The sequence below is a fragment of the Porites lutea genome, chromosome 11, assembly GCF_958299795.1.
Source record: "Porites lutea chromosome 11, jaPorLute2.1, whole genome shotgun sequence".
Lineage (NCBI taxonomy): Eukaryota > Metazoa > Cnidaria > Anthozoa > Scleractinia > Poritidae > Porites > Porites lutea.
Genome location: NC_133211.1, coordinates 3,746,580 through 3,767,802, shown reverse-complemented (window position 1 = coordinate 3,767,802; position 21,223 = coordinate 3,746,580). Strand labels below are relative to the sequence as shown.

The following is a 21,223-nucleotide window of genomic DNA, read 5'->3' as shown; positions in this document are numbered from 1 at the left end:
ATATTATGAAGGTTGCATGATTTTTTCAAATCCTTGCTTGTAGGATTATTTCCAGAGCTACAAAGAACAATAATTAGTGCATTTATATTAAAAGGACTTTAGTTTGTTACCAGTTAGAAAGCAGTTATATCTTAGGAAAGATGCTCTTTCTTTTGAAGCATATGAATGGAATGTTCTTAGGTTACTTAGAAGACAAAACTGTCAAACAATTTAGCATTTCACTGAGCATTTCAGGCCATCAAACTAAGAGTTGTCGATCTATTAGACAATCAGCAACATAAAACAACCACAGGTCGATGCAAGTTTTCACTGAGGAAGATTACCAGTATATATTAGGTTATTTACTACTTATTACGTCAATTTCAATCTGATAATAATTCCCAGACTGAAACTATTGTACTACCTTCACCAATCAACAAAGTTGTTTTTGCCTCTAGGATACATTTTCTACAGTAAATAATCTTTTTTAAAGATCTTTGATAGATTCCATTTAATACATTTTCTGACTGGCTGACTTCGTTCAGTGGTGGAACATTGTTCTACTACAAAGGTGGATCCAGACCTTCAGTTAACCCTTTAAGCCCCAATAGTGACCCACATACAATTTCTCCCAACAATAACACTGCCTGTTTAAACAGACAGGTCATGAGAATGAATGAAATGATTACCAAAGATGAAATGTTGTGATGTTAGAACAAATTCTCTCCAGCAGTACCATAAGGAATGTATGAAGAACAGTGTGGAGAAGATGCATATTGATGCTGGGGCTTAAAGGGATAAGGGGAGGGCCTGGTCATCCAGACCATGAGATAAGGGGAGGCCTGGTTTGAAAATTTTTTTCGGCCCTTTGGGCCTAAATTAGCCTCCAATGCAGGCGTTTTTAGGGGAGCGCATTTTTCATCTCTCCCGACAAACACCTGCTCAAATGAAGACAACATTCCTTTCCCATGCTTAGCCAATCACATTGTACTTTCCAAATTCTGCAAAGTTGATCTTGACCACAAGGTAATCTGATAATTGCTCGATCTGCATGAATCACTGGAAAAACTTTCTGACCTCAAAAAAAAATGTTAGATTCAGACCGGCAAAAATAAGATTTAAAATTACTCCAAGCACTTCATAACCTTAGCAAAAGGAAAGAAAAGAAGGAAAACGGTTACTCTAGGGTCACGTTTTAGTCATGTTTAGCCTGACAACACTTTATCGCACAACTGCTTATTGGTCACTTACCGTGCAAATAAAACAATGGGAAAGGAATGTTGTTTTTGGCTGAGCAGGCATTTGTGGGGAGGAATGAAAAACGAGCTCCCCTAAAAACACCTGCGTGGGAGGCTATTCGGGCCTCAGTTTGGTCCAAAAATAAGTGGGGGGGGGGGGCCTCCCTTGGATCTGCCACTGTATTCACTTTGTCACTGATATAGCTTGCACAAAAATTGACAAAATGTTGATGGAGTTTCTTTCATCCTCTATCGGCTCTACCATCATTTGTGTGAGTAGCTTTCTTATTTAGCATTAAAAGGATTGAAAAAAAAGGAAAGCATGTGCAGGACAAACTCCATCAACAACAGAAGAGCATTAAAAAGTGTAAAATCAAGGCACTTGCACTCAGGAAAAATTATGCATCACAAGACAGTCACTTTCCAGAGGTAGAAACTACAATAGAACACTGAATGTAAAGCCTTCAATCAAACTACAGACACACTACAAAATGCTAATTTGAGTAGTTCTTCATTTTTCATGGTTCCATTTTAAAAGAAAAATAAAATTATTCTAAACTCGGAAGCTGGACAGTACACTAATCAGAAGCAATCTCCTCCCCACCTTGGCTGTGTGGAAGTAGATAAGTGGCATTTTCCATTCCAGTTCCAGTTACAGCAGACCTCTCAGCCAGACTCCTTTTAGCACAGCTACCACTAGCAATTACCACCACTAAAGACACTGCCACAACAATCACAACTACCACTACCACCACAATCACCACACCTTAAAATACCGTCTTACTAAGTCTCATAGACCACTCTACTCAATTCGACAGTCCTACACAACTCCACACTGTTTACAATAACTGCCAGCACTGCTTGCAGTTAAAGGGACTATGTCACCCCTGGCGCACGCACGAGCCAATGAAAACAAACTTGAAAAAGTTGGCCCAACATTTTGAAGTTTTGTCGGAGATTTCGGAAGGCTGTCTTTATCTGTTTAAATCCCAGCCATTGTTTCACAGTTACAGCAGTTTTGTATTAAGAATCATTCCATGGTGATTACAGGAGACTCTGTTGCATTAGTTTGAAATAATTATTGTTTGCCCTAAGGCTTGGAATTTTTTTCCCGTGGATTTACAGTGTCCTCTTATCAGTGGCTGTTTTGCTGGCAGGGGCCGAAAGAGAAACAATGTTTGCTACTCCACAATGAGTGATGGAATCTTGATAGAATCTTTCCTCATAGTTAACAGAACGTTTCTGTTGAGTTGTTTTAGAGCCTGCTGACTCTTGAATATTTTTTTGTGCTCAAAGTCTGTGGACATATAATAGAGTGGCTATGGAGTTGACTGTGGCTGTGTTTAATCAAATTGAGTAAACGATGACTCATGGCCATGAGTTTTGTGACAAAACTCAACTTCTGGCAAAAGAAAAGTTATAGAATTAATGGCTAGATTCTTCTTGTATTTATCTTGATTCGCAGCAAAGATGACAGACTTATTTAGAGAGGCACCAGTTTCCGTAAATGCATTGTCTTTGAACTGTTTGTGTTTGCTCGGATTTTTGGAAAATAGCTAAGTTTACTTTCCCTTGTTATTCACGGACTGCTTAAAATGGAGTTGTACACCAGTGATACTTGGCTCTGTTTTTCTCAATGTCGCAGTGATTGGACACGATCAAACAGTTTTGCACAATCAAAGTTGTGTAGCCCGGGGATCAAAACAAAGACTCAAAACAGTGTTGCTTTTGTTCTGTCAGCAATTAAAAGTTTTAAAATAAGTAGTGACAGACCATTCTAATAACTGTTAAAGATTTGAAACAGTCTTGGTCACTTTATCTTTGGTCTAGAGTCTTTTGTAGGTCGTTTATGAAATAAAACTTTGATTTACTATTTTGACTACGACAATATGTTGTTGTTGAATTTTCGTTTGTGCGCTATTTTCTTGAATGGTATTCATTTTCAATTCAAAACTACAAGTAAAATTATTATCTTAACACTTTTATATTTGATGACAAAATTGAGGGAACTTGATCTAGCATAACCACAGATGAAATTGTCTGTAATTCTAAATTCTATCAAAATATCCCTTATCCAAACCCTCCTCTCTTGGAAATTTCATGGTAAATTTCGGTGCTCTGTACGTGACAGAGAAATTCACACATCAAAAACAATGGAATTTTGACAGATGTAAGTAACTTGCATATTAACTTCAGTGTGCATGCTCCCCAGCTGACATAGGCCCTTTAAGTTATATACAGCAACAGGACTTGACTCAAGTATACTTTACTAAACTGGACCGTTCTACTATCTGTTCTCTACACTGATTTTTCAACTGTACACACATTCACTCCATTCTCCTCTACTCTGCCATTAGATTTGCTACAAGTCGACCTCTCATATGTTCTTAAAAGTGAGCAAAGTGCATGAGGTCGCGCAGTGACCGAGTGAGTAACAAAGTCTAGCATAACCAACCACCGACTCAGCTGCTCTAACCTCTCTCTCTACACTGCCTGTATGACTTGCTTTTCTAACCTCTAATCTACTCTATACTTCTACTCTTCTTTGTCTAAACTACTTGTACAACTTCACCAAACTTGTCTCTACTCAACTTCATTGTTCCACCTTAGTTGCCTCTTAACTTTGCTTAAAATCAAATTACTGCCTCAAGACTTGATTAGAACTTGACTCAGGACTCCACTTGACTCTTTTACAATACCATTTTCGACATCACTTGATTAACCTTAACACTCAACTCAACTTTACTCACTCTTCAGTTTTACTCTACTTCTCTATGCTGCTTGATTAACATTACTGAGAAACTTGCAGTTCAAATTATTTTATTGTAAAATGCAGCTAATGGAACATGAGGGTATCGGCATCTCTGTGTGACATATTTTAGACTAGTCACTGTATCATTGTTAGGTATCAAATCTATAAACAGTTACATAGTAATCTTTGTCTGTAATCACTGTCTGAAACAAATTTGTTTGCCCTTTCTGAATGGCTAAATCAGTGAATGCTACATTCATGTTTCCTTTGCTGTGACACAAAGTCCATTGTAAGCATAGCACAATCCTGTCCATTGGTCTAGACCTTGAACATTGTCATATAAGTATAAATCTGAGGTAGAAATTTTTTAAGTCAGTCCCTTTGCCAGTGCTCTTCTTTTATTATTAATAAACTTCGGGATATCAATCATTGCTATCACTCAGTCAATAAATTAAAGCCTGGGTCAGAGATTTCCCCGTAAAAATGACCTCACTCTCGGTTACTAAGTGGTATTTAATGCCCTTTAAAAGGAGCATTGATGGAGAGGGGGAAGCCAAAAAGATTGTACGATGGTCAGTTGGCCTAAGGTTTGTTGGTCTACTAAATACTGTTAAGAGAACCAATACACGTAGAATAAGGACCTTGACCTTTTACACGTTAACCTTTCATCTGGCAATGTCTCAGATGTATTAATAATCCTTGTCGGTTTTGTGATTAAGCACTGTAAGCCATGTATCTCTTCACAAGGCGGGCACCCGGTCGCCAGAGGCCTCCTACGATTTGCTGTGTGTGCAACCAAAATTTTAAACCAGGAGCTCGCACGGGTGCCTTAAACTTATGCCTACTTCCAAAGAATGAACGACAGAATTCCCTGCTCATTTGCGCTTTTGAAACAAAAACATTTGTGTTCGTCAACCGTAGACAAAAAAATTCCGCTGATAAAAGTAAACAAACAAACACTTTTCTGGAAATTCGAAACTCAAACGAGTCCAGTTTGAGGCAAAATCAAGTTTCGAGCATCTGCTCACTAACAGTTTATCAATCAATTGGCCCCTAGAAATGTGGCTCGGGCTCCCAAAAAATTTTCTTAGGTAGCAGCCTTGTCTTCAAGATCTAGCAACTTCCAGAACTGTAAAGGTGATCATTTTCAATTTGAACTACAACAGGAAAAAACCTGAAATTCCAAACAACCTTAATTTTTCATGACTTTCCTCCAGTCTGAGGTCATTACGGTCCCTTCGCTTCTCTCCCTTAGCGAAGAGACCTAAGTTTTCCAGCTAGTGTTTTTCAAGAACAGTTGTGTTACGTATACTAACATTTTGCACTTTGAACAAACTTATTTTCTCACACTGAATTTAAATAATTATTGAAAATACAATGTAAAAGAACAAAAATTGAAAGACAGAGTTTGAAAAAAATACTAAGTTATCCTTTACGAGGAAATGAAACCGTAAGGCGATGAGACTTTACTCCAAGGAATTTGCCTAGTCTTGCCACAAGCTGACTTCATAAGTTTTGAGTTTTACTTTCACAGCAGAGAGAAGTTGTAGTTAAGGACAAAGTCAAAGGACTTTTCTGAAAGTCTAGGAGTTCTTCCTGGGCACTGCGCTCTGTAAAACTTGAAAGTTTCACGATTGTTCTCTACCTTTTTCACAAAGATATATAAAAATCAACTCCTCCTCCTCCTCTTTCCTTTTAAATTTCCAACTAAAACTTACTTTGTTTTTAATATAATCATAACTTTTATCTTTAATTCTCTCACCTTGTGAATTAGTTTAATCTTACATGTACTTTCCCTTCACTCCTTTCCTTATTTGCAAATACACTGTAGCCTACTTGAAAGCTTTGCAACTTTGACTGTTACACATCGATTTAAAAATTAAACATGTCAGGTATATAATATATACTGTTTTCTTGTATTTTCTATCTCTTTTTTTCTGTAGCTTAATGGTGTGAATAAAGATGATGATGACGAAGATATTCAGTCAATTTTCACTTTATGAGCTCTTAATTGATTTTTAACTGAAAATGTGTGATTTCCATTTTAGATCAGAAGATATGTTTTTCTAGCTAGTTAGCTCATTTGCCCTTTATAATCCAGACATTTTAATAAAACATACAAAGAAGAAAATATTCTCTTTTTCTAAAAGACTTCTAATTTGCAAACTATGGTCTTTTAAGAGAAAAGGATGTTAACTGCTGAGTGGAAATAATTTCAACAATCTATTTTCTTGATAATCTTGAATGTTACTACACAGACTGAATGTTCACTCCAGCTCTTCCAAATCTGTGCCAGCATACTCAGCATTGGTAAGGATCATACAAATACCGTATGCAGGGTTCACACAAAAATTGCCACCAGTTTTAAGGACTTTTCAAGGACTTTTCAAGAACCACACTCAATTTTCAAGGACCCCCTACCAGGAAAGTAATTTCACAGATTGTACAAAATGCAAATTCCCAGTCCACTCTAGCAGAACTTTAAGGCCTGAACTGTTTGCTCCACCAACTTCTCTGCATTTTTCAGTTCACTTGTCTCACATTGACAATTAATTCTTGCATAAGACAGAAAATGCTTTACGTAAATCACCTTTAAGTTCTCTAAACTATGATTTCTTTTCCCTCTTGGACATCCAAAAAGGAATTAAAAACAACAAAAACTTTCCAGGCCAGTACATTGAAAGTTGAAGAAAATTCAAGGACTTTTGAAGGACTTTCATAGAAATTTAAGAACTTTTCAAGGACCCACTCTATATGATTTCTATGGTTATTTCTCCGTAGTATATTAAAACTATACATTGTGCACCAAATAAGGGAAAGGCTACAGAACATGGGAACCTTAACAAAGTTCAGGGTGATTTACAACACAATTAGATCACAAACTTGTCAGTGTAGATAAAAGCTTTATATTAGAAAGGTTAAACTTAATCCACCAGCTTCAATAGCAGACAATTATTCCTTCATCATTTTGACCTATTTCAGAGCAAGGTTGTAGAATTAAAAAAAATTGTCTTCCTGAACATGGAACCTTCGCATCCATAGAAAGTTTCCCAAAAAGCAAAATTCAGTGAAGCAAACTCATGTTAATAAAGGAGCGATCAAAATTTCCCCACACCCTTTTTTGCACCCTGTATGCTCCTCTCATGTTCCCCACTTTGAATAACTGAAATGCGTATGCAAGAAAATAAAGAACTACAAAGGACACTAACTAAACAGAGGTTATCTAGAAAAAAAAACACCTTCAAAGTGAATTTTTAAGACAGAAATCATGCGCTTTAAAAAACGGGTAAGGATAACACATGCATCTTGCATTTAGTGATGCAGTACATCCCCAGGGGGGTTACTCGGGATTTCAAGTGACGGGGATGATCGAAGGATTTTTTTGGGTTTGAAATTTTCGATTCTGGGATTTTTTTGGGTACGAAAATTTGGCAAGTATTTTTTTGGGCAGCTTGATTTGAGTAGGGATTTTTTGGGGGTATTAAAAAGAATCGGTAGTGCCCTGGTTTACCTCCCGGTCTACCTGTGTCTCTAGCACCCGCTCTAGCTTGTTTAAATGACTGCCAGATGAGGGAAAGGATATATTCAGATGTTATGATGAATAAACAAACACGAGTGTTCAATTTCCAATGTTATTCTTTGTGTTATAGCATTACCCCTTTCTGGAACTTATAAGGGCCACAAAATCGGCACAAGATTTTTTGGGGGTTAACTTGAAATCCCGAGTACCCCCCCTGAGAGTACATCAACCATCTGTGCTTAATGTGAAATAAATTCCACTGAGAAAATGACAATTGACTTCAAACCAACCATTACTTTAGGATGGCTAAACACAGTTTGATAGGTTGTGGATTGTTACCATTCATTGGGTTGTTTTTTAAGACTTGTTGCATGGATAAAGCTCAAATTTAGCATAGGCAAATTATTACATTAAAAGTAAGATTTTGATCCCTGCCATGGCAGCATGGAAGATTGATAAGCCAAAAATTTTGAATTTATTAGATTTGCACGAAATCCTGGGATAAGATTTCCTTCTGAATTTGCACATAGCTTACAATAATTAACCTTCATTAAAAAAAAAAACAATATAGTTAACTTACGGTTTTTGAAATTTGTAACATAAATGAGTAACTTGATTGCTTAAAAAAACTAATTTGATGAAATACTATTTTGAGATTTTCATTGACTTAACTGCAATATGAACAGGATTTCTGCCAAAATTGCATGAAATTTTAATGCATAGATTTTAAGATATTGTCATTTATTTACATAGCCTATGAAAGTCAACAAAGCAAGTGCTCTCACATTGCTCCCTAAATATGCATGGTCAACACTTAAGTGGAAGCTGAGATCACATATCTCAACATGTATTTCCCATTGCATTTGGTAAAATAGTCCTTTCCAAGGATAAGCATGACATTCACTGGATTACTTAGCAGTCAACCAAAGTAGTTTAGAATTGTTTATTTCCTCCAAGACAGTATGGAATATTAAAAATAGGATTAGCAAGAGACATCATTACAAGACCAACATTTTCCTTTAGATCTGTTTTTCAGTGCAAAAGATTTAAATTAGACAAGGGATTGCCGATATGACAATTTTATTTACATGTAGTTCAAATAGAGCAGATTGTTAGTTGGTTGGTAAGTTGTTAAAGAGAGTGAAAAAATTATTTACATGTACTAGCTGTGTAAATGTAGAAGTTAAGAAAGACTAAAAGACTCAAGAGTAGAGTCAACATGCAGTTTCTGACAAGAGCAGTCTATTTTTGTTAATTGAGATAAAATGTATGAGTTACTAATGTTTAAATTTTTGATTGTTAATAAGTTTTACTGAGAGGCCAGGAATATTTAAATACCCTATATTTTTTTTTATTAACAATAAAGAGAAAGTATTGGGCAAGGGAGAAAGTGACACCCACAAGATTTTTAGCCCTGCATAACTAGGCAGGTAAGAGAATGAAGTGTAGAGACAGTGGAGCAGTTCAGAGACTCCTACAACAGGTTCTATCCTTTTCTGGGACACATTAAAAGTATAAAGTGGTGCATGTATATCACCGCATGGCTGGATGCTACATTTTACTGATGAATAGCTTCACCTCAACAACCAAGCTGGTCATATTGGGCAGTCTGAGATATTAGTTTAATTATCAAATACTCAACAAGCAATTTCTTGTACAATGGATAACTATAAAACTGAAGGTTTAGACAAATTATCTCACCTCTTTTGTCACTGCATACAGTACATTCCCAAGTCCAATCAGTCTGTAAAGAAGATCTGAGGAAAAAATGAACTGTTTGAGCACACTATAGAAGGGAGAATGAAAATTCCACATAGAAAGAAATTACAAGTTCTTCATGAAGAGTTCTTCCGTAAAACCTGTTATATACTGCTCACTTAAGACAGGTCAGGAGTAATTATTAAACACTGGAGAGTTACTTTAAGTTACCTCAGATTACATGAATTTACAAGCTTCTTTCTCTCTTACTTTGTAAAGTCATGAGAACATTAACAACCTGCAGTAGGCAGGCATTCAGCAGAATATCATTCACTGATTAGTATGTACATATTTGTACATTGTACATCTCATTTTCTTTTGTTTCAAACTCATCATGTTTTTATCATAAATTATCATACCCAAACACAAAAGAAAAGAAAATTTAAACCAACGATAAAATTGAACCACAACATATATACACTTGGTGATCTTGGTGTTCAGGGTTTTCATTAATTGAGTGCTGGCAACTGGCTATAAACCTGCACTTTAGGGTAATGTGAGAGAGTGAAAGCCTGAAATTGCCTTCAGCACTCGATCGACAAGTTGCCTAATTTTCCGTCCTAGCTGTCTACCGAAAACTTAATGAGAACTATTGGTGTTTCAAGCAACCTGATTGGTTCACAATTTTTGGCTATTAACCCATTCGCCCCCGAACCGCCCATAACCGCCCGTGCGGATCCACGTCCTTTCTACCCTTTGTGACGTCATCAGTTTTAACGGTCAAGCACAACTTTGTCCGCTAACATGTGCAGAGTGAAGAGATCTTTCAAACCATACCAGAATGAGCACAATTCAGTCAAGGGCACCAGAGAAAGAGGCAAAAAACCATGTAACATTGATCTGAAAATCTCCATGAAAATCTTGTTCCATTGCCCACCTACCTTTCCTTTCACCTAATCCTAAGATCCTAAAAGCTTTCCTAACAACTATTCCCACCAAAATGAAGCCTACTAAATGCCCAGCAAGAGAAAAAAAAATGAGGCAAGAAAAGCAAAAAAAGAGGGGAGGAGAGAAAGCGAAAAGTAAAAGTCAAGACTGCTGTGTCACTTTTAAACCCAAAAACTATCTTGAAATTTTGCTTTCTGCGCATGCCCGAACTTCGCAAGCTGATATTTTGCATCTGGATCAGAAGGCCATGAAGTGTACGACCTGTAAACGGCAGCACTAAAACACGGAATCCGGAATCCGGAAACGGAAACGGAAACGGAATACGGAATCTGTGAAAGAAGGTTCCAAGCGATCGATTTGAAAAAAATAATATTAGCAATGACAATGAAATAAATAAACAGATAAAAAAAAGGCACAAATGAATAAATTAGCTGAGTACAGGAGAGGAGACTGCTGTGTCACTAGAGGAGTCGATTCCGGTGAAAAGACGCTTGATACCACTGTCGGCAATGAATGCAAATTTTCATGGGACAGCAAAGCGAGGAGAAAAACGTGACTGACAAAAACTAGTGCCTTAACAAAAGGGTAAGTTATATGGAAACAGACTTCGTTTGAATCGTCTGAGGCGTCGTTTACATAACTGAAAGGCGTCGCCGTCAAGTTTTTCTCAGTGTCTTTTCTGGGTTGTCTTCAACAGTGTTCAGTTTTATTTATCAAGACAACTTACTCAAGAGAACCATGGCATTGTGGAGTCCACAGAGAAGAGAGAATTGTGCATGCATTTGCTTGATTCCGCAACCGATTACATCAAAATAATGCGCCATGTTTAATAAGCCTCTTCAACAAAAATACGGACGTCCACGTAAACTCAATTACCGGTACACCAGTATTCCATCAGTATTCAGCTTGGCGAAAAAGTTGAACTTATTGCTAAAACACCGGAACTGTGGTCACGTCACCGGTCGGTCATGTGTGGAGTATTCAGTTTGGGGACAATCACGTGGTGTGGTCTGAGGCTAACTTCGACTATTCTTGACAATTAGCTACAAAAGTAATATTTAACTGTATTATTCAACCCATGAACTCGTGAATAAAAATTACTCGTAAAATTACTTTCATCGGCCTTGCAGTGCAGTAACCCACACTACGGCAAACCTTATCAAGACACAATAACAAGAATATATTTAAGGGAACTGCCTAGAAAACTAAGACAAATTCTCTTTGGATTGTACTAAATTGTGTATTGTGAAATTCTTTAATTTTCTATCATCGATATTTGATTCCGTATTCTGTTTCCGTTTCCGTTTCCGTGATTCCGTTTCCGTTTCCGGATTCCGGATTCCGTGTTTTAGTGCTGCCCCCTGTAAACCGGTTTGTGGTAAGTTTTAGCTCTTTATAGCACGACAGTGACCAGAGAACCACTCGACTAGCTTTAAAACGTGTTTTTTGGCAAAATCTCCAGGAGCGAATGGGTTAAACAATCAAATGAGGCTCGGTATGATGTGAAGAATTATAAAAAGGAAGATGTTAACCACTGAGGCTGAAGGCCGAACAAAAAAGCTCAACATTTCCTCACAGGTGGAGTAGCAATATAAACTTTTGATGATCCTTCTTAAACCATTGACCTCTAAGTTTGCGAAAGGCGTGAAACTATGATGCACATTTTCAAGCATGAATTAATCTGTCAATCAAATCTCTTTGTAATGGTTAAACAGGAAAACGAAACTTTTTCAAAAAACATCCAATAAAAGATTACAGTATACAAGCATACGATAAAAGTCATCACAAAATCATTGATAAAAATGTATCTAAAATAAAAAGCCTTAGGCTTGAGTAAAAAAAAGAGAGAGAAAAATGTTCAAAACAATGCTTGAAACGTGTCTACTTTATCTTTCCAATCACATTCAAGCAATTTCTGCTCCGCTAAAATCGGTGTTCAACTCATGTCAAGTTGTTCTGGAGCCTCTTACACATAAAACTGCTGATCTCAATACTCAGGTTAAAACATACTTTTGCTCGAGCTCTCTTTCATCTTTGTAATGGTTTCCTTTCTTATACTCTAGACTTGATTACTTTGTGCATGTATGTTACAGGTCAAATTTGGTTTGTTGGGTCTTGCAAAATCATTCAAAAATGTTTAACTTCTAGAAATGTTCATTGGATGTGCAGAAAACTTAATGTTCAAGAATCTGCCACTTTGCTCTTGTTCAACTTCTTATACAGTCGATCCTGGTCTTTCGCCAAATCGGCGAGCCAGTCCCCCGTGTACTTCTCTTTCTCTTTGTTTTTTTTCTTTTTTGGTTTTTTGGGTGGGCTTGCCTGCACCACTTCTTCTGCCTCCTCTTCCGGTTGCTCCTGACGGTGGCGTTTCTTGTGTTTCTTCTTGTGCCGTTTGCCGGTCACGTCTTCCTCTGCTGGCGGTGAGACGACTGCCTCCACTGTCGTCACTGTGGTAGTCGGCCCCCGTTTTGCTCTCTTCCTTGGAGGCGAAGTTGCTCACGTTGTGGAGCAGTGCATTGACGGCCAGCATCTGAATACTCGTCATCAACACAGGGCCCGCCGCATTGAAGGCGGTCACCATCAGCTGTTCCACATCAGGATTAATGTTGACGACTTCAAAGGCGTCCAGGACGTCATCGTGGGTGGGCGGGTCGTGGGTACTGTTGTCCTTGTTGTCCAGACGCGCGTAGGTGTCCATGAGGGGGAGCACCACATTGCCAAGGTCCTGCACAAACTTGCGGGTGAATACCTTTCCGCTCTGTTTTTCAATCAGGGGCCAGTTGTCCTTGATAGTTTGTGCCATCTCCGAAATGGCGATATTGGGCCTGGAGAGCCACTCACAATTGAAATCCTTTAGTCGGGACAATATCTTCTCGTCGGACAGGTCCTGTAGGGCTGCGCCATAGTTCAGCATGAAGCTCCGTGGGAAATGCTGGTTGTAATTGGGCTTCTTCACGTTGGACTGCTGTGCCATATCTGCAAGAAAATGAACAAGCATGCGTTAACAAGTGTGGAGGTCAGTGTTTGCACGTGTTTGACGGGTTGGTCGGTAGGACTGTTGTCATGGAGTGATGTGCTATAGTCACGACAAGTGTCGATGAGTTGAAGTGGGTTAAGTGCTTTTAGCTTCAGCAGTAGTGGTGGTAAGAGGGCAGAGGCACTGCCTACTAGGGACTCTCACCACGGCGAGGTAGCACTTTACGAGAGTCGAAAAGGAAGGCTCGCTAGAAAGGGTAATCGACATGCACATTAGCGACAGGTTCCAAAAACAGCTCTCTTACGGCACTCCCCAAGGGTTGGTTACCTCAGCTCGTGTTATCTGACACAAGAGCTGTCTCAGGAAAGAACTACAATGTCTGTGCGTGCCATAGAAGGCTTTGATTGCGAGCGTGGACAGAACATTAGTAGAAGAGGAGATGAACATGAGAAAGATGTGTACCAGAAGTAGAGAGAAGTGTTCAAACAAGAGAAGAAAAGTATAGAAGTAGAGACAATTGTTGAATAAGAGAAGAAGATAAAGAGAAATGAGAAGAATATGGCAATCTCAAGGGCAGACAAGAGAATGGAAGATGGAGACGATGCTGGTCTAAACCCTGACTGGAGTGACCTGGTGTGAATGGATGGGTTGCAGAAACGATATGTTGGCGCGTTTTCGAACCCTGGAGAAGCCAACGTATGCTGTACCAGCAGGAACGAGGTCACTGTCCAGCCAGACGATGAGATGCTTGATGTTCTGCCCTTGAGATTTTGTGATGGTTTGGGCGTAGGCCGGCGTGAATGGGTAGTAGGTCACCCGCCTCTCATCTTCAATGTGGGTCACCGGGTAGACAAAGACCCTCTGTCCCTTGGGCAGGCCGAGAACGATCGTGTTGTTCTGGGCGGAGATGACGGTCGCTTCCTGCCCATTGACGATGCGGGCGGCCTTTGTTGCGATTTTCGGTGAACAAGACCTTCATGTCCTTGAGAGGGTAGATGGGGCTGCTCTCGGCCACGGATGCGCACTGTATTGTGGACTAAGGACGTTGATCTGCGAAGAGATGCACCACAACGATGTTATTGATGCGTTGCGCACCTCTTCTTGACACGGTCATCACGGTGGAGGCATCTTTGGACATGAAGGCCCGCCATATGTCGTGGTCGGACAGGTCACCCTCGGGACAGAGGATCATGTTCTCCTGGACGCTGTCCAATTGCTGCTGGGTCGGCTGGGTGTAGCGGATGAGGTCCAGGAACCTGCCGTAGTCCTCGTCCACTATGCGGAACTGGTGATAAAGGAAGTGTTTGACGGTGTTCCCGGCATGAAATGTGTAAGTGTCATTGATGATGGGAGTGGTCGCCGTCACCCGGCCAGCTTCGGTCTGGAGAGGCTGTTGCTGATGCTTGTCCCCAGCAAAGACTACGACGGGGCGCAGGTTCAGCCTGTTGAACGTGGTGGCCATGGCATGGAACGTCGGTGCGGAGATCATGCTGGCTTCATCCACGACCACCAGGTCGTATTTGTTGAGGCCGTAGTTGACCTCGTCATGAAAAGGGGCGTCCACGGGGATATTGAATGCACCGTGCAAAGTGTCGGTCTCAATGTCGGCCAGGAAGATTTTGTGGTAGCCCTGAGCTGGCAGGGCCACCGGGGCAGCGACAAGAACGGACATCTCATTTTCGACGGCGTGATGGATGGCTCTTATCAGCACCTGCGATTTTCCGGTACCCGGTTTGCCCAGTAGGACTCTGTACAGACGCCAGCTGCTACTCTGCTCGTCCTGACGATCAGTGCTATTCTCTTGCTGCTCTCGATGGGATGTTAGTGCACCAGTGATGTCGGCAAGAATGGAACGCTGGTGGCTAGACAGGGGATACAGACGATCAATGGAGAATGCGGACACGTCGGACACGTCTCCAGTGACAACTCGGATACGCCACAGATACAGCACGTCATGGAGAGAAGAAACGTACGCGACGATTGTGCGCACGAAGTACTCCTTGTGGCCCTCGTGTTCAAATTCCTGGCTGATGGTGTCTGGCGATTGCCAGGTCTCAGGGAGGAGAGCAACCGCTTCAGAAAAAAACTGGATGCTCTTAGGTATAGATTCCTCTTCAGGATGGCGCAGCTCGTTGGGGGAGCAATGCGGATGATGCATGGTTAGATGCTGATAGAAATAAACAGGGTTGAAGATGGAGACAAACTTCACTCCTATCAAGTATCTGTCCCCGTCACAGGCTTTGGGCTTCGTGGAGCTGGTGTTGTGCGTACGCATCCAGAAGAGGAGAGCCTGATGATCTTCGCATCTGGGACGCTGGAGATAGTGCTGGTAGACCTTATTGGAGTCAGTCTGCCCGGGAAATGGTGGTCTAAAGAGCACGGAGATCTTGTCCATCCAGCAGACTTTGGTGGATGATAACTCGAAGATCATCTCTGGCTCAAGAGGCGTGACCGTACGTAGGAAGGAGTTCGCCGCCTGGTAGCCAGTCACGTCGTTGCAGTAGAGCCCTTCCGAGGTTGCTGACTCGTGCATCTTGGTGACGTACGAACTGACGTACTTGAGGAGTAACGCCTTTCCGTCCGCCAGTTGTACGTCACTTCGACATCGGAGGGACCCTAGGATGGTGGTAAGATGTGCGCGGATGTGACGGTCGTTATCATCAGCGGTGTGCTGGAGCTCGATGGTGTTCTTCCCAGACGGCAAGGTGATGAAAGACGTGGGGTGAGTATGGATTTTCAGGCACGATTTGTCGGATTTTTGCGTATCCGCCACCACAAACGTGTCATCTGCGTTGGCCCAGGGAACGGTTGCGTTTAACAGATCGGCGCGGGTGACGGCAATGTTGCGAAGCCACAGCAGCATGTGAAGATGCAGTGTCCCCTGTTTCTGGAACTCGAACCTGTAAAAATAGCAATTGACGTTGGTGGTGGTGGGATGCTCCTTGTTCCCGAAGACGTGCGTTCTCCGCCGATTGCAGTTACCGCCGGTCAAGTAGCCACGTGCAACCTGCTCCAGAACGTGCGCAATGTGCAGCGTCTCCAGGGAAGGAATTTCCGTCACGTCTCTGCCATACCACTCCCGCAGCTGTTGTATGAATGGAGGAAAGGGAAAGGTCCACTCGTATGGGCTGATCGTCAGAAAGAAAGATGGATAGCCGTATTGCCGTACGGCATCTATAAGGTAAAGATTCTGATGTTGCCAGAAGGTGCGAGAGAAGGTCTTGTTCTCGAGGCTTCTGTTCGGCGAGCAGCCAGATTGCTTGGACGAATTAACGGCCCCAGTTATGGTCTTAAACAACCAGCGATCGTACTGGTACTGGAGCAGTTCGTAGCTGAGGCTGTAATCGGGAACGGCCAAGAGGATCTTATGCATGAAGGATATCTTCCCACTGGCTCGATTGGTCTGGCCCTCCAAGACGCTCTCACACATGGCGGTGGTGGGGTACGACGGCCAGAGGGCACACTCTACACCTACAAAATCTCTGGAAGAGTAGATCTCGTAGAGGTATGGACGACGATAACCCCGTAAATGCATCGAGTTGAACTTGGCGTAAGAACTGTCAGCCTTCTGCACCAAGAAGTCCAAGATGGCAGTCAGTTTCGCTCGGCGCCGGGGGTTGTCTAGGCTGCCGATCTTCTTGTGGACTGGTTGATCCGACCAGTTCACGCGGAAAGGGCCGGTCCGCTGACGGTAGCCATTGAACCTCCTCTCGTAATCGCCACAATGGATTGTGATAGTGGAGAAGGCACAGGTCGTCTTCAGTCAGATTACGTAATATGAGAGGGATGTCATCCACCACCGGTACTTTGTAGACGGCAGTGGAGCATTTGCAGGATTTGGTCAAGGGAGTAGGGTTTCCACAGTGAAAAGCGGGTAGCATTTTCCTGGGCTCAAGCTTGCCACAGCCGTCGCAAAAGGTCCAACTCTGGAACCGGGCCCAAAACTGGATGTCTTCGGCCTCCGGAGTGAATACGATCGATTGCCCATCCGCATCCTGCAGTCGATTCTGCGTTATGAACGTGTGACGTCTTAGTTGCACGGCGTCACTGCGCGCATCACGTCTCTCGTCCAGAATGTCCTGCCGCTGCTGGGACACTGGATACCTCAAAATGCTATCAGTGGGGCGTCGTTGCCAAAAGGAAAAGGCGTCCACTTCCGACCAACCCATCACCATGTGTTAACTAATTAGAAAGGGAACGCCCCGTTCGTCATTGCTCCAAAGCAACATCCGACCAGGTTAGGAAGCACTAAGAAGGCCCACCCCATTAATGATATATTCCACTTGCCAGTAACTATGGCCAACGGTTGAGGACAATTGCTGACAACAAACAGAGAGCAAACCGTACGGGTGGGAGATACTGGGAAACATGTGTCAAGTTCTCCTCCATTGGGCCACGGTGTACAAGTACAAAATACCATTATCGGTTTGAAAGACCTCTCTACACTGTGACAGTGAAAGACAAGAAGTGTGTCAAAAAATCGCAAGGACAAAGCAATGGAGTTCACTGGGCGACTCATCACAGCCTTCACGATTTCATGAAACATTTCTCCAACTGCTAATCTTGCAGAGTCACAGCAACGAGTCAACGGGGAGAACAACAACAGCAAAACGCATTCGCGACAATTGGCACGTACCCTACGCCTTTGCAATGTGCAAACCGAGCATCGTCGACTGAAATCTATGGCGTGCACTTAGCGCGGAATGACTGTTGCAAATCATAATAAAACAAGAGTAGACAATGAAACAACAAAGCAATGCATGACAAAAAAGACCCTATACAGTGCCCATGTATATGATATATGAACAGTCAACTATAGCACATACATGGGCCCGAAAGGTAAATGAACAAACCTAAGTCGAACCCTCGACGGCCTACGCAGCCCTTACAACTTTGCACGAACAGTCAACAGATGCGTACCCGGAAGGTAGCCCAGGGACCGTACTAGTCTGTCTTAGAGTCAAGCAGTAATTAACCTAAGACATCGTTCCTTCGTATGGGCGCCTTAAAACTGAGAAAGAAATGAAGTGCAACTCACCAACGATGGAGAAAATGTCTTGAGGGTGTTTGTAACTGAAAAACAAAGACCAAAAAAAAAAAATGAGTACCGAAGCGATACGTCCAGCAGGATAATTGCAGATCAGCAATAAAAAAAAAAAAAAGCACCAGAGCCAGAGCTATCTACTGACAAAAAACGAGCCAAATCGGAGAGGGTTGAATTTTTGGGGCGAATTGTCTCATGGGGCGAAAGGTTTGAGACGTCAATGCAAATTAGGGAGGTGGTCGCGTGACATGCCAACCCAATAACTTCAATCACAACGGAATGGAGAACATCTGGTCCAAGTTTGAGCTTCGGGCGACTTTTCCTGTGGGCGCTACTCAGAGTGGCGACATGAAAAAGTACCGGATTTTTTCTAAGTCTCTTTCGGGGGGTAAACCTAAAATCCAAAAAATGTCTCTTGGGAATAACAAAAGCCCAAGCAAGAAAAAATGTCTCTCGGGAAAAACAAAAGCCCAAGGGATAGCATGAATTACAGAAACAAACAGGAAATACTGACCTTGAAATAACGACAAAAAACAGGATCAATCCAAAACAACAACAAGAGAATTGTTCCGACAAGAACAGATGTAAACCAGGGTACGTCACGGTAGCACAACGGACCATGCGGCGACTTCACAACAGGACAAGAACTTCACAGTAGAAGAAGACGCTTTCGTTCTAAAAAGAACAGGTTTCCAACACGATAACTAACAGGAGTCAACAACACCAGCGGACGTTGGCGACCAAACGAAGAGTTGTTCTTAAAACAACAGTTTATTTCACGAGAACCACAGAATTGTTCCGAAAAGAACAGTGAACGACGACCAGTTGAAGACAGCAACAGAACTTGACTGTAAAATGGAGAATTGTTCTAAAACAACGGTCAAACAACGAGAACTGCAACTGCCAAAAAAATTCGCTTTCCAACGGAACAGGGCTTCGCCAAGGAAGTAGGATTTTTGGTGCCCAGAGACGAAAAACCACCCTTTTTATAGTAACGCCTCATTAATATGCAGATCGAAATGCACCAATGAAAAAAAAGCAAGTGAAAAAAACAACCTGTTTCCTCGGCGGTACGCGGATTGTGTTTCTTTTCTGGGAAAAAACGGCCCTGGACTCCACAAGGTTGGTCCTTTTCATGAAAAAAAGGTATCCATTGTGTTTCGCGAATGTTTCTATAGCAGTGAACTAAGTTATTTGGGCATAATAACATAACACAAAAGAATGACCAGTTTGCAGAAATTTCTTGGGCAGAGTAGAGTATTGGAAAATAAAAGGAACTGAGTGTGCACTAAACCGTACACAAATAGCTTTCTAGTGGCCGATTGATAGCGTGACAATATAGCACGTGCACGCTACCTATGTAAGATTCAGGGTTTTCATATACGGAGAGGCGCTCGAATGTGCCACATTTCTAGAAAAAATGTGTGGAGAATAATAGAGGCCTCTTTGCCAAGAAAGAGTGTAGGAACAAGGCTCAAAGGGACGCATTTCTAACTTAAGGGCAAGAGGCGAAAGATAGCTGAAAGAGCGATTAAGCGATTTCGAGAGAAAGGGGGAAACTTTTCCTCCAGTTTGGACGAAAATGCAACAAGCCAGGATTATTTCCAAGACGTATCAGCAAGAACAGTATCCCGCTATCTAAATTTCTAAAGATACTATTGACTACAAGCACGTAAAAAGGGTGTCCAACAATAGTGTAACTGTTTGGTCCGACGCCAAAAAGTTTCTTAATAATATTCCATGCTACTGCTGTGAAATCGACAACTTTTTATAACTCGTTTACAACATATGTTAATTTGGCCTTGCGCCAAATGGTGACATCAGTTCTCATTCTTTACCCTAAATATACACCTTTCTGAATAACTCTAAAACAAGCTACTGTGCCATAAATGTGGGACTTGAGGTACAAAACATGAATCATATAAAACGAGGACACCACCTATCCTTAAAACCTCAAAAAAAGCATTCTACTCAATGCGTACACAGGTTACCGTACATTAATTCAATTAAGATATTTATAAGTTTCTTTCAGGGAACAATCGTGTCACCATGATCAACGTTTAAATAACTTATCTTACATGTATCAAGGCGATATAAACCTTGGCTATTTCAATTAAGTATGAAAGTACCTTATCCTTATCTTTCTTAATCCGTTATATATACCAGAGAGGTCTAAGAAAACGCCCTGGATAGTATGGTGACCCGTTATGGTGACCCGTCCAATCGTGTCTCCACCAGTACAATATATTAGCGGCAAGATACACAGCCTGCTAAATAATGCGCACAGCTTTGACTTATCCGTTGTTCACTCTTTAAACCCAATACGTAGAAAGCTTTTTTCATACCGTGGAATATTGTAATTAAAGAAACAAAGACTTCTTTCCCCTATTAATTGTCTTCTCTCTTTCTATCCTTGGAATCTCTAATGTTTTTCCCGAAAAAATGGCTCCAAAACATGCATATACCTGCCTAGAGCCAACGAGGAGTCACATATCTAAAATTTCTCAAAAACACAGGCTCAGTCAAAATGGTTGGGACACTTTGGGGTATCCTTGTCCCCTCAATGTTGGTGTACAAGATTTGGTGACCAAACTGCGATAAACAACAAGAGGGACAAGGGGTGCACGAGAAGGGAAAAAACAGCTTTTGGTTAAAGTTTCCCACTATTTTTGTCTGAGACTATAGAAACAGTTTGGATTCAGTAATAATCATTTGACTGCACTAGCTTTAATCGATTTAATTAGTAAAATATCTTCGCTACCAACAGAAATGAATCAACTTTAGGCATATTCTTAGATCTATCTAAGGCGTCTGATATCATTAATCATAAAATATTGTGCCACAAACTGCAACACTATGGTATTTGGGACACTGCTTTGTCGTGGATCAAAAGCTATGATGAGAATAGGACTCAATTTGTCCAGTTTGGGTCCCATCAATCTCACTCTTGGAAAATTTCATGTGGTGTGCCACAGGGATCAATCCTTGGGCCTCTTCTGTTCATTATTTACATAAACAATCTTCCTAACGTCTCTAGCCTGACTCAATTTTTGCTGTTCGCTGATGA

General features: G+C 41.4%; 1 long non-coding RNA gene across 2 annotated transcripts in view; it reads right to left on the bottom strand.

Annotated features, from left to right (window-relative positions):
* The window catches only part of LOC140952085 (uncharacterized), a 46,124-nt gene that overhangs the window by 11,156 nt on the left and 13,745 nt on the right, over nucleotides 1–21,223 (bottom strand). For both annotated transcript variants that reach the window (XR_012167331.1, XR_012167332.1), the window contains one exon: nucleotides 9,191–9,246. This is a non-coding gene — a long non-coding RNA (uncharacterized lncRNA). The remainder of the gene's footprint in view (nucleotides 1–9,190; nucleotides 9,247–21,223) is intronic.